The sequence below is a fragment of the Prunus persica genome, chromosome G1 (assembly GCF_000346465.2).
Source record: "Prunus persica cultivar Lovell chromosome G1, Prunus_persica_NCBIv2, whole genome shotgun sequence".
NCBI classification, from domain to species: domain Eukaryota; kingdom Viridiplantae; phylum Streptophyta; class Magnoliopsida; order Rosales; family Rosaceae; genus Prunus; species Prunus persica.
In genome coordinates this window covers 37,531,949-37,543,354 of record NC_034009.1, presented here as the reverse complement: position 1 = coordinate 37,543,354, position 11,406 = coordinate 37,531,949, and the positions used below count along the sequence as shown (strand labels likewise).

The 11,406-nt window shown below is 39.1% G+C and overlaps 1 pseudogene; it reads right to left on the bottom strand.

Annotated features, from left to right (window-relative positions):
• LOC18793793 lies at positions 5,518–10,257 on the bottom strand (annotated as a pseudogene).

Sequence of the window (11,406 nt, the reverse complement as noted above, 5' to 3'; positions counted from 1 at the left end):
TCAGTTGGCTGGTTTGTAAGTACTCAGGGTCTAAATATCCAACAGTTCCTTGCACCACTGTAGACAATTGAGCTTGATCTAGAGAAACCAGCCTTGAAAGTCCAAAGTCAGACATTTTTGCTGTGTAATTATCATCCAAGAGTATGTTTGTTGACTTGATGTCTCCATGGATGATTGGGATTGATGCTGCAGAGTGTAAGTATGAAAGCACCCCTGCAGTTTCTGTGGCTATTTTTAAGACGTACGTTCTAAGGAATGGTGGCGGTGGAAGTTGTGTTCTCTTGGTGGATATGGTCAGAAAGGGTACAATTGGTGACAAATTCATAAACAAGCAATGGCACTTCTGTCTCTAAACAACACCCGAAGAGTTTAATTACATTCTTGTGATTGACCTGCAATAGTACCACCACTTCATTAATGAATTGATCGTTTTGTCTACGATCGACTATTTTGGACTTTTTCATGGCAACAACTCTTTGATCAGGTAACTCAGCTTTATAAACTGTTCCATATCCTCCGCGGCCAATGATTCTGCTCTCATCAAAGTTGTTGGTGGCCATTTTGAGTTCTTCCTCTGTGAAAATTTTGGTAGTGTCAATGGATCCTTCTGGTCTCAAGAGTTGTTTTTGTAACATTAAGCCACCGTTTTGCTGAAAATAATGCTTTTTTAGCTTGATAAGCTTTCTTTTCTTGAGTCCCAGATAGAACCAGCCACCACTAGCTAGCAGTAGAACAAGGCCTACTCCACTACCTGCATAGAAAATAAGTGTAGATATTTGGTATATGTACTAAATTTCTGAACTTTTCATATCAGAATTGGGACATTTGGAGACTAAAAAAATTTTGATTTATGTATATCAAACTTACCAGCCACAATCTTAATCACTCGAAGTTGACAACCAGCGCAGCCTTCTCCATTTTTTTGGCCATCCCCATAGTAGTCTCGGGGGCAATCACAAGTGTAGCTCCCCTTTTGGTTAATGCAAGATCTTTCTTCACAGTCATTAAGCATTGGATCAGCACACTCGTCAACATCTTGAAGACAAACAAGCAATGCGACCTTGTTAGTTCAATCAACCAAAAGAAAAATGATTGCTGAACAATATAATAAACTAAACCAAATAAGAACATAAATGAATTCACTGTGAACATTTAATCCAAAGAGACTGAAGTACCTTGGCAACCACTGGGGATGTAAGGATTGCTCTGATAACCTGGAGAGCAACTACAACGGTATCCCGGACCATTATCAGAGTCAAGGCAAAAGCTATGAGCCTGGCTTCTAAAGAAAGCAAATGGTTGAATATTCTGTTGTATTACCAACGTCAAATAGTATAATACATATATACAACAATAGCCTTCTATCAACCCTACTGTTAAGGCTTTGAAGACGTGATCCAATATTAGTGGGATTTGATCTACACGAAGTTGGAGAGTGAATATCATGAAGTCCCAACTTGTCGCGCAATGTCACAAATTGATCCTTCCCCAAGGCCTTCGTAAAAATATCTGCCAATTGGAAGCATGTAGGTACATACGAATGACTAATTATTCCAGCTTGTAGTTTTTCTCGAACTATGTGACAATCAATTTCGATGTGCTTTGTACGCTCGTGGAAAACAGGATTAGCGGCAATATACAAAGCTGACTGATTATCACAAAACAATGGTGCAGGAGCTATCTGTGGGACTTTTAAATCTTGTAGTATAAAGCGTAACCAAGTCAGCTCCAAACATGTGTTGGTCATAGCTCGATATTCAGCTTCTGCTGATGATCTTGAAACATTGGTTTGTTTCTTGGATTTCCATGAGATGAGTGAATTGCCAAGAAAAACACAGTATCCTGTAACTGATCTCCTTGTCGCACGACAACCTCCCCAGTCTGAATCACAAAAAGCTTTTAATGTAAGATTGTTGGTGGCAGAAAATAACAAACCCTGACCTGAAGTCCCCTTGAGGTATTTAAGGATCCGTATGGCAACATCCCAATGAGGTCTGCGAGGCTGATGCATGAATTGACTTAGTGTTCGAACAGGATAGACTATATCAGGCCTTGTGACAGTAAGGTAGATCAATCGGCCAACCAGTCTCCTGTATTTGGTTGGATCATTCAGTAATTCTCCATCTGGGGAAGTGAGTTTCAAATTCTGTTCCATTGGGAACTTGTCTGGGCGTGCGCCTAAAAGTCCTGAATCCTGCAAAATATCAAGTGCGTACTTTCTTTGAGACATGAAAATACCTTTCTTGGAACGAGAGAATTCAATGCCCAGAAAATATTTCAAATATCCAAGATCTTTGATGCGGAAGCGATTGAGAAGAAACTTTTTGAGACGTTCCATTTCTTGAAGATTATTTCCTGTGAGAAGTATGTCATCAACATAGATAAGAACTGCAGTAAATGAAGTGCCTTCAACCTTGGTAAAAAGAGAATAATCAGCTTTAGATTGTTAATAACCAGCCTTTTGAATGGTATCTGAAAATGTGGAAAACCAGTTTCTGGAAGCTTGTTTGAGACCATAGAGAGACTTGTTGAGCCGACATACAACGTTCTCCCCTTATTGGCGAAGACCAGGAGGAGGCTCCATGTACACCACCTCATGTAAATCGCCATGGAGGACAGCATTTTGAAAGTCTAATTGGTGGATGAACCAATGGCGGGCAGCAACAAAAGTAAGAAGACAACGAAGGGTAGTGAGTTTGGCTGTAGGGGAGAAAGTCTCCTGATAATCGATGCCTTCAATTTGAGTGTAGTCTTTAGCAACAAGCCGAGCCTTGTAGCGCTCAATGGTGCCGTCGGACTTGTATTTGATTTTGTAGACCCATTTGCAGCCGTTCAGTTTATGACCAACGAGCAGCGGAACCAAACTCCAAATGTTATTGTGCTGTAAAGCCTCTAGTTCTGCAGTCATGGCTTGGCACCAATATGGATCAAGAATAGCCTGAGCATAGGATGTGGGTTCTGTGTGACCTGTAATGTTAGCAAGAAAAGCACAATGGGCAGAGGATAAACGAGAGAAGGTAAGGAAGTGGGAAAGGGGAAACCGAGTACCTGATGCAGAACGAGGCGCTGAGGTTGAGTGATTGACGTGGTTGGACATGTGGTAGTTTGTATGCCATGCTGGAGGATGTTTAGAGCGAGTGGACTATCGAGGAGGGGGAATGAGAGGAATGAGATTATCTGTATGTGGAGGGGTGGGGTCGACGGACGGGGACAAAGGTGGGATGGGAGAGGTGGGGTTGTCAAGCTCGTCATGTGCGTCATAGAGGATAGAGTGGTTAGGCACTTGTGGTGGGTTGGTTGGAGGGTTGGGCAGATTGGCTAGTGGGTTGGGCGGATCAATTGGTGGGGTCCAGCTGTTAAGAAAATCAGAGGAAAGGTAGGGCTGAGGAGTAGGTGGGGTAAGGGAGGCCGAAAATTGAGAGAAAGGGAAGGTATTTTCACAGAATCGAACATCACGGCTTACAAAGAATTTGTTTGTCTCCAAATTGTAGAGTTTGTAACCCTTTTGGCCAGTAGGATATCCAACAAAGACACAACGTGTGGCACGGGGATCAAATTTATGAATAGGATGGACAATAGTTGCATAACAGAGACAACCAAAGACTTTCAAGTGGTCGAGTGATGGGGGACGGTTGTATAACAATTCAAAAGGTGATTTACTGGAAAGTAATGGTGAGGGTAATCGGTTAATAAGATAGACAGCGGTCAAGACACATTCACCCCAGAAAATAATGGGTAAGTGAGACTGAAAAAGTAATGCACGTGCGACAATGAGAATGTGGCGATGCTTGCGTTCGACGACTCCATTTTGTTGTGGAGTGTAAACACAAGTGCGTTGATATTCAATGCCATTATTTTGAAAAAAATCCCTCATGGAGAAAAATTCAGACCCGTTGTCTACCTGAATGGTTTTAATGTTGGCATGGAATTGAGAGTGGGCAAAAGCAACAAAAGATTTGAGAAGGTTTTGGGTTTCAGATTTATGCTGCATCAAAAATATCCATGTGCACCTAGCAAAGTCATCCACAATGGTAAGAAAGAAACATGCCCCTGAATGTGTGGTAACTTTGTGTGGACCCCAAATATCACAATGTAACAAATCAAAAGGAGCTTTAGTTGATATTGAACTTAGAGGAAATAGAAGTCTTGTTTGTTTGGCCATGGGACAAACACTACAATTATTATCAAAAGAAATAGCATTGGAAGGCAATAATGAAGAAGCTAATCGAAGACGAGCAGAGGATGGGTGTCCAAGTCGCATGTGCCATAAATCGGATGAGAGTGAAACTTGATATGAGACAGGTGTCTTTTGCAATGGAGACATGTAATAGAGACCACCACGCTGTTTACCCAAGCCAATCATCTTCCCCGTAGCCAAGTCCTGCAAGACACAGAAGGTAGGAAACAAAATGGCACAACATTTTAGAGAAGTAGTGAGTTTGCTGGCAGACATAAGATTTAAGCGAAAAGATGGAACACACAAAACTTTGTCTAATGTGATATTTGAATTGAATGGTATAGTGCCAGTGGAAGTGATTGGGGCATGAGAACCAGTAGGTAAATTAACAATGGGCATTTGTGATGATTCAGTTTTAGTGAAAAGTGTGGGATCATAAGTGATGCAATCAATAGCTCCGCTATCTAAAATCCAAGGTTTAGTGAACACAGAATTTATGAAGGAAATGGAAAAAGGAGCCAGACCTGCAACATTTGCATAAGCATTGCTATTACTAGGGGAATGAGTTGAACTCATCATAGAAACGGATGTGCTAGTTGTTGGAGTTGCTCTGCAGAAAACCCATGTAAAGGGTTGGATTGAGAGGCTGGCTGGGTTGGTGCACTGAAACCATATGATTGGGCCTCATGCGCTGGAGCTGTGTCTGCTGCGTGGGCAGTAAAAAAGGACCCACGCGAATTGATGTGCCCTTTAGACCCTTGACGTTGTTGCTTAGATTGATTATGCCTACTGCCTTGAATTCCTGTGTCATTGGGAACCCATGTCCCATTTTTGAATTTACATTTATCCTCAGTGTGGCCTCTCCTATCACAATACTTGCAATGGAATTTGAGGGTCCGACATTCTTCAATTGTATGACCATTTCTATCACAGTGCTCACAGTGTTTGTTCGTCGAATTATTCGACATATTGTTTGATCGGCTGTGAATCGCAGCGGCAATGGAAAAATTCTCTGTTGGTCCTGATGTTATTTGTCGTTGTGTTTCGTCTTGAACGACAAGTGAATAGGCTTGGCGGACATTAGGCAATGGCGACATCATGAGGATATTCCCGCGAACACTGTTGTAGGTGTCGTTGAGGCCCATAAGGAATTGCATCATCCGATCTTCTTCCTTTTGTGTATTGTGTGCTTTCATCTCGTTACATGTGAGAGGTGTTTGATATGTTTCTAATTCATCCCAGAGATCTTTGAGTTTCTTGTAATAGTCTGAAACCGTCATGGTGCCTTGTGAGAGAGAGGCGATGAATTTCTGTATCTGATATATGGTTGGTGCATTCTTTTATGAGAATTGATCTTTGAAATCTTGCCACACTTGATGGACAGTCTTGGCATGAACAACTGCTTTGGCCAAATCGGGTTCCATCGAATGAGCAAGCCATGATAAAATCATACTGTTGCATTGATTCCAGAGAGCATATTCGGTTGGTTGTTCAGTTTCTGAAGGAGGTTGAACGGATCCGTTGACAAAGCCAACTTTGTTCTTGGTCGTGAGAGCATGGAGCATGGATTTACTCCAAGATGGGTAATTGGTGCCGTTCAACTTTATGGGAACGAGCATGAGACCGGGGTGATCTGATTGATGAACAAAATATGGGTGTGATGAATCCATACCAGGATTTTTGGTGTTGGTGCTTGAATTTTTGGAAGTATTGTCTCTGGTTTCTGGTGGTGTTTGATCTGACATGGTGTTTGAAGGTGGCTAGGAAGTAGAAGGGGTCAAGTACCAGGATGAAGCTCTGATACAGTATGATTGAATATCTAAAGATATTTCCTAATATGGCTGCATGCATAACTTGTCACATTTTCTTGTGCTTCTTTGCATGTTTGTTGCTCAACACTCCAATCAAGTACTGTGGTAACCTTGCTCCTACTCTGGAGATCAACAGTGGAGAAGTCATAAGACTCTTCTTCCACCCAAAAGGAATAGCTACAAGGATTGAAGTCCCAAATCCCATTGTGATTATGGAAGCTTTGGACTTTTACACTAAAAATGTACATCATTTTCGGTATAACGGCTTTGCAGCATCCAATGCCCGCGCAGGAACCATTGGCTAGGCTGTCAGTACTAGTACACAGTGAAAGACACCCTGTATAGTATACCTTGTCATTTCCTTCAATATAAGCAAAGCTGTCGCATCCGACGCTGATGAACTTGTTACGGGTAGGAGAGAAGGGGAACGGTGAAATGGCTTGGCTGGATAGTCTTTTCCCCTGTGTGCCGTTTTGGTTGAAACAGTCTACCGCCACGAACGTGTGAATGCGTAGTTGACCATCCAAAGATATGCACTGGACTTCAACATTTGATCTGACTAGAAATGGTTTAGGAGGGGTGTAACTTGTGTTACAAGTAATTAGGAAATAATTGTTCAAGTAACAGCCCTCACTTGTGTCAAAAGGGGTATGGGATGCTAACTTCCCCACACTTGTATTGGCAATCTGCTCTTATGGTTTGGGGGAATTTCTTCTTCTGATGCTGATCTTGTTGTGGCTGCTGCCATTACCCATATAAGCACACAGTTTTCAGAAGCTTTGTATCCAAACCCATGTTTTGGAGCTTCCGCTTTTGGTCTTTGTTGAATGTTGGTAAAGATTGCTTATACTCAACTTCTGCTTTTGCATACATACAAAAGTTGTAGAATCATGGATTGTTTGCTTATTATTTGTAAATTTGTAAGGTTTCTGGTGTAACTTAAATAATCCAAACACAAAGAAACTGGATGCGTTTTAATTAGCTCAAAAGGAATTAAGTATTGACAGTGAGAAAATTAATTTACATATTGACAAAGTCTGGTGTCACAGAGAGCCAGCCACCATCAGCTTCTTGAGAGCCATGTCCACCTCTTACTTGATTCTAAGAATTTAATCTTAAAGCTTACACCAGTGAAGCATTATTACTTATATTATATAACTTTAGAACGGTGCAATAGCATCCAGTTGGCTTTATAAGTCGGTCTAATTATAATATTTCAAACTAGAATACACTTTTTTTTTTCAATTTAAAATTTTAAAAAAGAAAGTATATGCGGTATGGCTCATTGATATTAGGTGAAGGTGATTGGCAAAACAAAGAAAGCTAATTTGCCACCAAAAGTGATTTTCATGTGCCTCTCTTCTGTAACTATGGGGAGAAACTTTACCCCATCACCGATTGTATACACTTAAGAATTTCTCTTTTACGAGTGCTAAAACTCGAACCTAATATTTCACAATAAATACCTTTATCATGACCTAAAAATTTCCACAATGTTATTATGTTGAGCCATTTGTCTAAAGAGGTTTTGTATTGGTTGTAACGATTTTGGTATAAATATCCAACCCATTGAGGTGTGTTAATAGGTGTAAAGACTTTTGTTGTCCTCCATGAGTCATTCTAATTTCTAAGCTATTATCGTTCTTTTTATTTATTTTATCGAAGTTAGAAAGGGGGATGGGAGTTTTTCTCTCACACAGATATAATTATAGAAGAGAGACACGAAAGCCATTTTAGTGGCAAATTAGCTTTTCTTTGTTTTGCCAATCATCTTCACCTAATAGAGTAATAGTAGCAATTAGCAATCACGTATACTTTGCTACTTGGCCAAAGGTGGAAGGTACTAAGTTTTTATTTAATCTTATTTTTAATTTTGTCATGAATGTCGTATTTTGAAATCTCAGAATTTGACAGACTTATAAAGCCAAATACATGCTATTGAACCAATTATCATGTATTTTAATTTTTTGATATGATAATGCGTGATAAATTTAGAATATTATATATCTGTTACATGTAATGACTGGCCCACGTATGTCAAGTTTTATTTCATTTTTTTAAACCCTATTTTTGTGTGCAAAGTTTGTCCTTAACGTGTCCCAATAAATGTACCAGCGAATTCCCAAGTTTCACGATATCTTCCGAAAACATATAAACTTTGGACTTAGAGAATGGGGCTACCTTAAAAAACAAGGTAATAGTCTGGTTTTTTAGTGGTGTTGGAGGATTCTTTTTTTCTTCACCTTCTCACTTCTGAAGAAAAAATTGAGAACATATGTTCAATTGAAAAATTTTCGAAAATGTGAGAGTGAAGGCAGTACAGTTGCTTGGCCCACTTACTAATTTCTTGTGCTATGATGGTGTATATTAGATTAAGAGCTAGTTGGCGAAGATGCGTGCAACTCTTATGCATGCTCCAAGAATTTAATTAAACTGAGGAAATTAAAATGATGATATATATATATGTGTGTGTAAATGGAGACACCTACGTTGTTGTCTTTAGAGGTTCACTGTCAGTGTGTAAATTCGAACCAAGATCATATAACAAGCTAGCTTTACTAATAACACTTCCAACAACAACAACAAAAATCCTTTTTAGAAGTTCGAACTTTTAGGATTTTATTAATGTGGGTCACACGCACAAGGACTCGCAATAGAGTTTAGAAAATAAAAATAATTTAGAGAACTCCATCTCCATGGTATATATAGCTAGCCGGACCACCTCATATTATCAATTAATTGGTGGGTTTGGAATTGGTATGATGAGCAGAAAGAACCAATGGGTGAAGTTTCGAGAGTAGTTTAGTTAACCCTATAATAATTTTGAGTAAATCTGACCATGTGAAATCCGGAAACTTTCTTGTGCCCCCTCACTTGTGGGCACAAGTTCCTCTGCGAGCTTCACCAACTTGTCAGCTCTTGGGCACATAAAGAAGACCGAAGACCTCCTCTCCTTGTGGCTGTTCACAACTGCCCTGTGCAAGCTACTCCTGTATATGCCATTCGATAATGCCTACAAGATTAATTAACACTCATAATTAACACTAATGATAATTAATTATTAGTTCATTAAACTATTTAATAAGCACATGCATGCATTTGTACATACATATGTAGCAACTTGATCGATGATAATAAACTTAAGATGAATTACTCTAATTAAGCTTAATTACTTTTTGAATAAATTAAATTAATTAAAAGAGGGTTAGGGTTAGGATATACATTACGTACCGCGAAGACACCGCCAATGTTGATGACTAGAGCACCAGGAATAGGCCGAACCTTCTGCCATTTGTTGTCGACAAACACATCAAGGCCTCCAACCAGGTCTTGGTGAAGAATGGTGAGGGCATTAGAATCGCAATGAGGTCCCGTTCCAAGAGAAAGATTTGGCTCTTGGCAAGTTGGATATAAGTTGGTTCTCATGACAGACACAGCATCTTCGAAGAACTCTCTGTAGAGCATCCGATCCACTCCCAATCCGATTGCCAAGAGTTCCATAATTGAAAGAGCCAAACCGTGCATTGCTTCATTATACTTTTGATATACAACCTACAGTACGTACAAAAAGAAACCCAAAAAGTAATTAATTAATTAATTAATTAACAAGCAAATTAATTAAGAGTATGTAGTCTAGAAATTTAAGACGTAACTATAATAATATGTGATACATACGTACATATAACATTACCCTACTCATAGTAAATTCGAAGTAATTGGCCACAATTGGGTCTGGACCTTCCTAGAAAGCAAACGAAAAAGTTTCCTTCCATGGCAAATTGGACGCAAATCAATCCATATGGGCACCCGAATAGCCATAAGGGCTACCAGGACACCTCTGTACCTTTATTTTCTCCTCGATGGGAAGATTGAAAAGATGATCCACATGATCATAAGCGAGTTGGATGAGATATGCATCGACCTTATGGTTGGTCACTAGGAAAAATCCATGGCTCAAGCAAGATGACCTAATTAATGAGCTTGGCAGCATTCTCAGTTGCCACAACATCACCCTTGAAGAAACCCTCAAGATCCACCACTGGCGCATTCAGCTCTTGTTTAGCAGAAACCGCGTCCTCGTCAGGCCATTTGAAATTAGAGGGCACATGGGATTGTTTTTGCAGGTAAGTTGAGTCAATAAAACGAGAACCATCCGAGAGAGACACGAACAATTGATAGAATAGGCAAAGGTACGTAGGGAATTTATATACAATTCATCTGGGTCTGAGAAGACAACTCTTCATCAAGGAAAATATCAATTTTTAGTAGTAATTCTTCTTTTTGGGTATGTGCCAAGCATATTTAGATAAAATGATTTAATGACATGTTTACTAATCCGTTATCAAATTAGTGAGGAATTGAATTGAGGATGAATTGAATTATTGAAGATGAGTTGGATTGAGGAGAGTTAAAATCCGGATTCCTATTGAAGTTGTTTACTAAACTATATGGAGTTGGGGTATAAGTGGTACTAATTCCTTATAAGTTGTTTACTAAATTCACATAAATTGGAATTGAAACCAAGTTTATTACTAAAATGCCCTCGTTGTTGGGTTAAAGTATATTGCGAATTTGGAGAACTAACTCATTAATTTGGATATGTACAATGTATTTGAAATAACTATATACAATGCATCGAAAAAAAAAGAATAATCAAGCAAGCAGAAGAAAAGCAAGAGAGAATGGGAACGGTGAAATGGTTAATTTGGTTTAATAGGCTTTTGCCATTTTGGTTGTAACAATCCACCGCCACGAATGTGCGGATGCGTAATTGGCCATCCAAAGATATGCTCTTGTGTCTGGACTTCAACATTTGATCTGATTAGAAATTTGGGAGGTGTGTACGTAACTTGTGGTATAAGTAATGAGGAAATAATTGTTCAAGTGACAGCCGTTTCTTCTCACTATGCCAAAGGGGTATGGGGTGCTAACATCTCCGCATTTATATATACATTCGGCAAGTATATATATTAATATTTAAATGATCTATTTGTAGTTTTTTTCAATAATAAATACACGAACAATATGTATTATTACAAAATATTTGAAAAATGTGTATTATTTAGGAAAAATATGTATGTACGTGTATAGTACATGAATTATTTATTTGCTTAAAAATGCATGTTTTCATAATAACGCATACTGAGTAGCAAATGATGAGCAACTAAAAGTAAAACCAAGAAAAACTCCCAGCAAGGGCTTTAATTCTATGCTGGCCAATGTGTTACAAAGGGTCCCAAGTTTTTGTCCAACCTGCTGACAAAGCTTGATTGATATGATAACCGAAGACATCAACGCAATCATGCAAGACATTTTTCCAGAACCAAAATCCACTGTTTAGTGGCCTCTAAACAACTTCCAGCTACATAAAGGACAGAAACATCAAATTATTGACATTACTCAAATTGCCCTATTCTT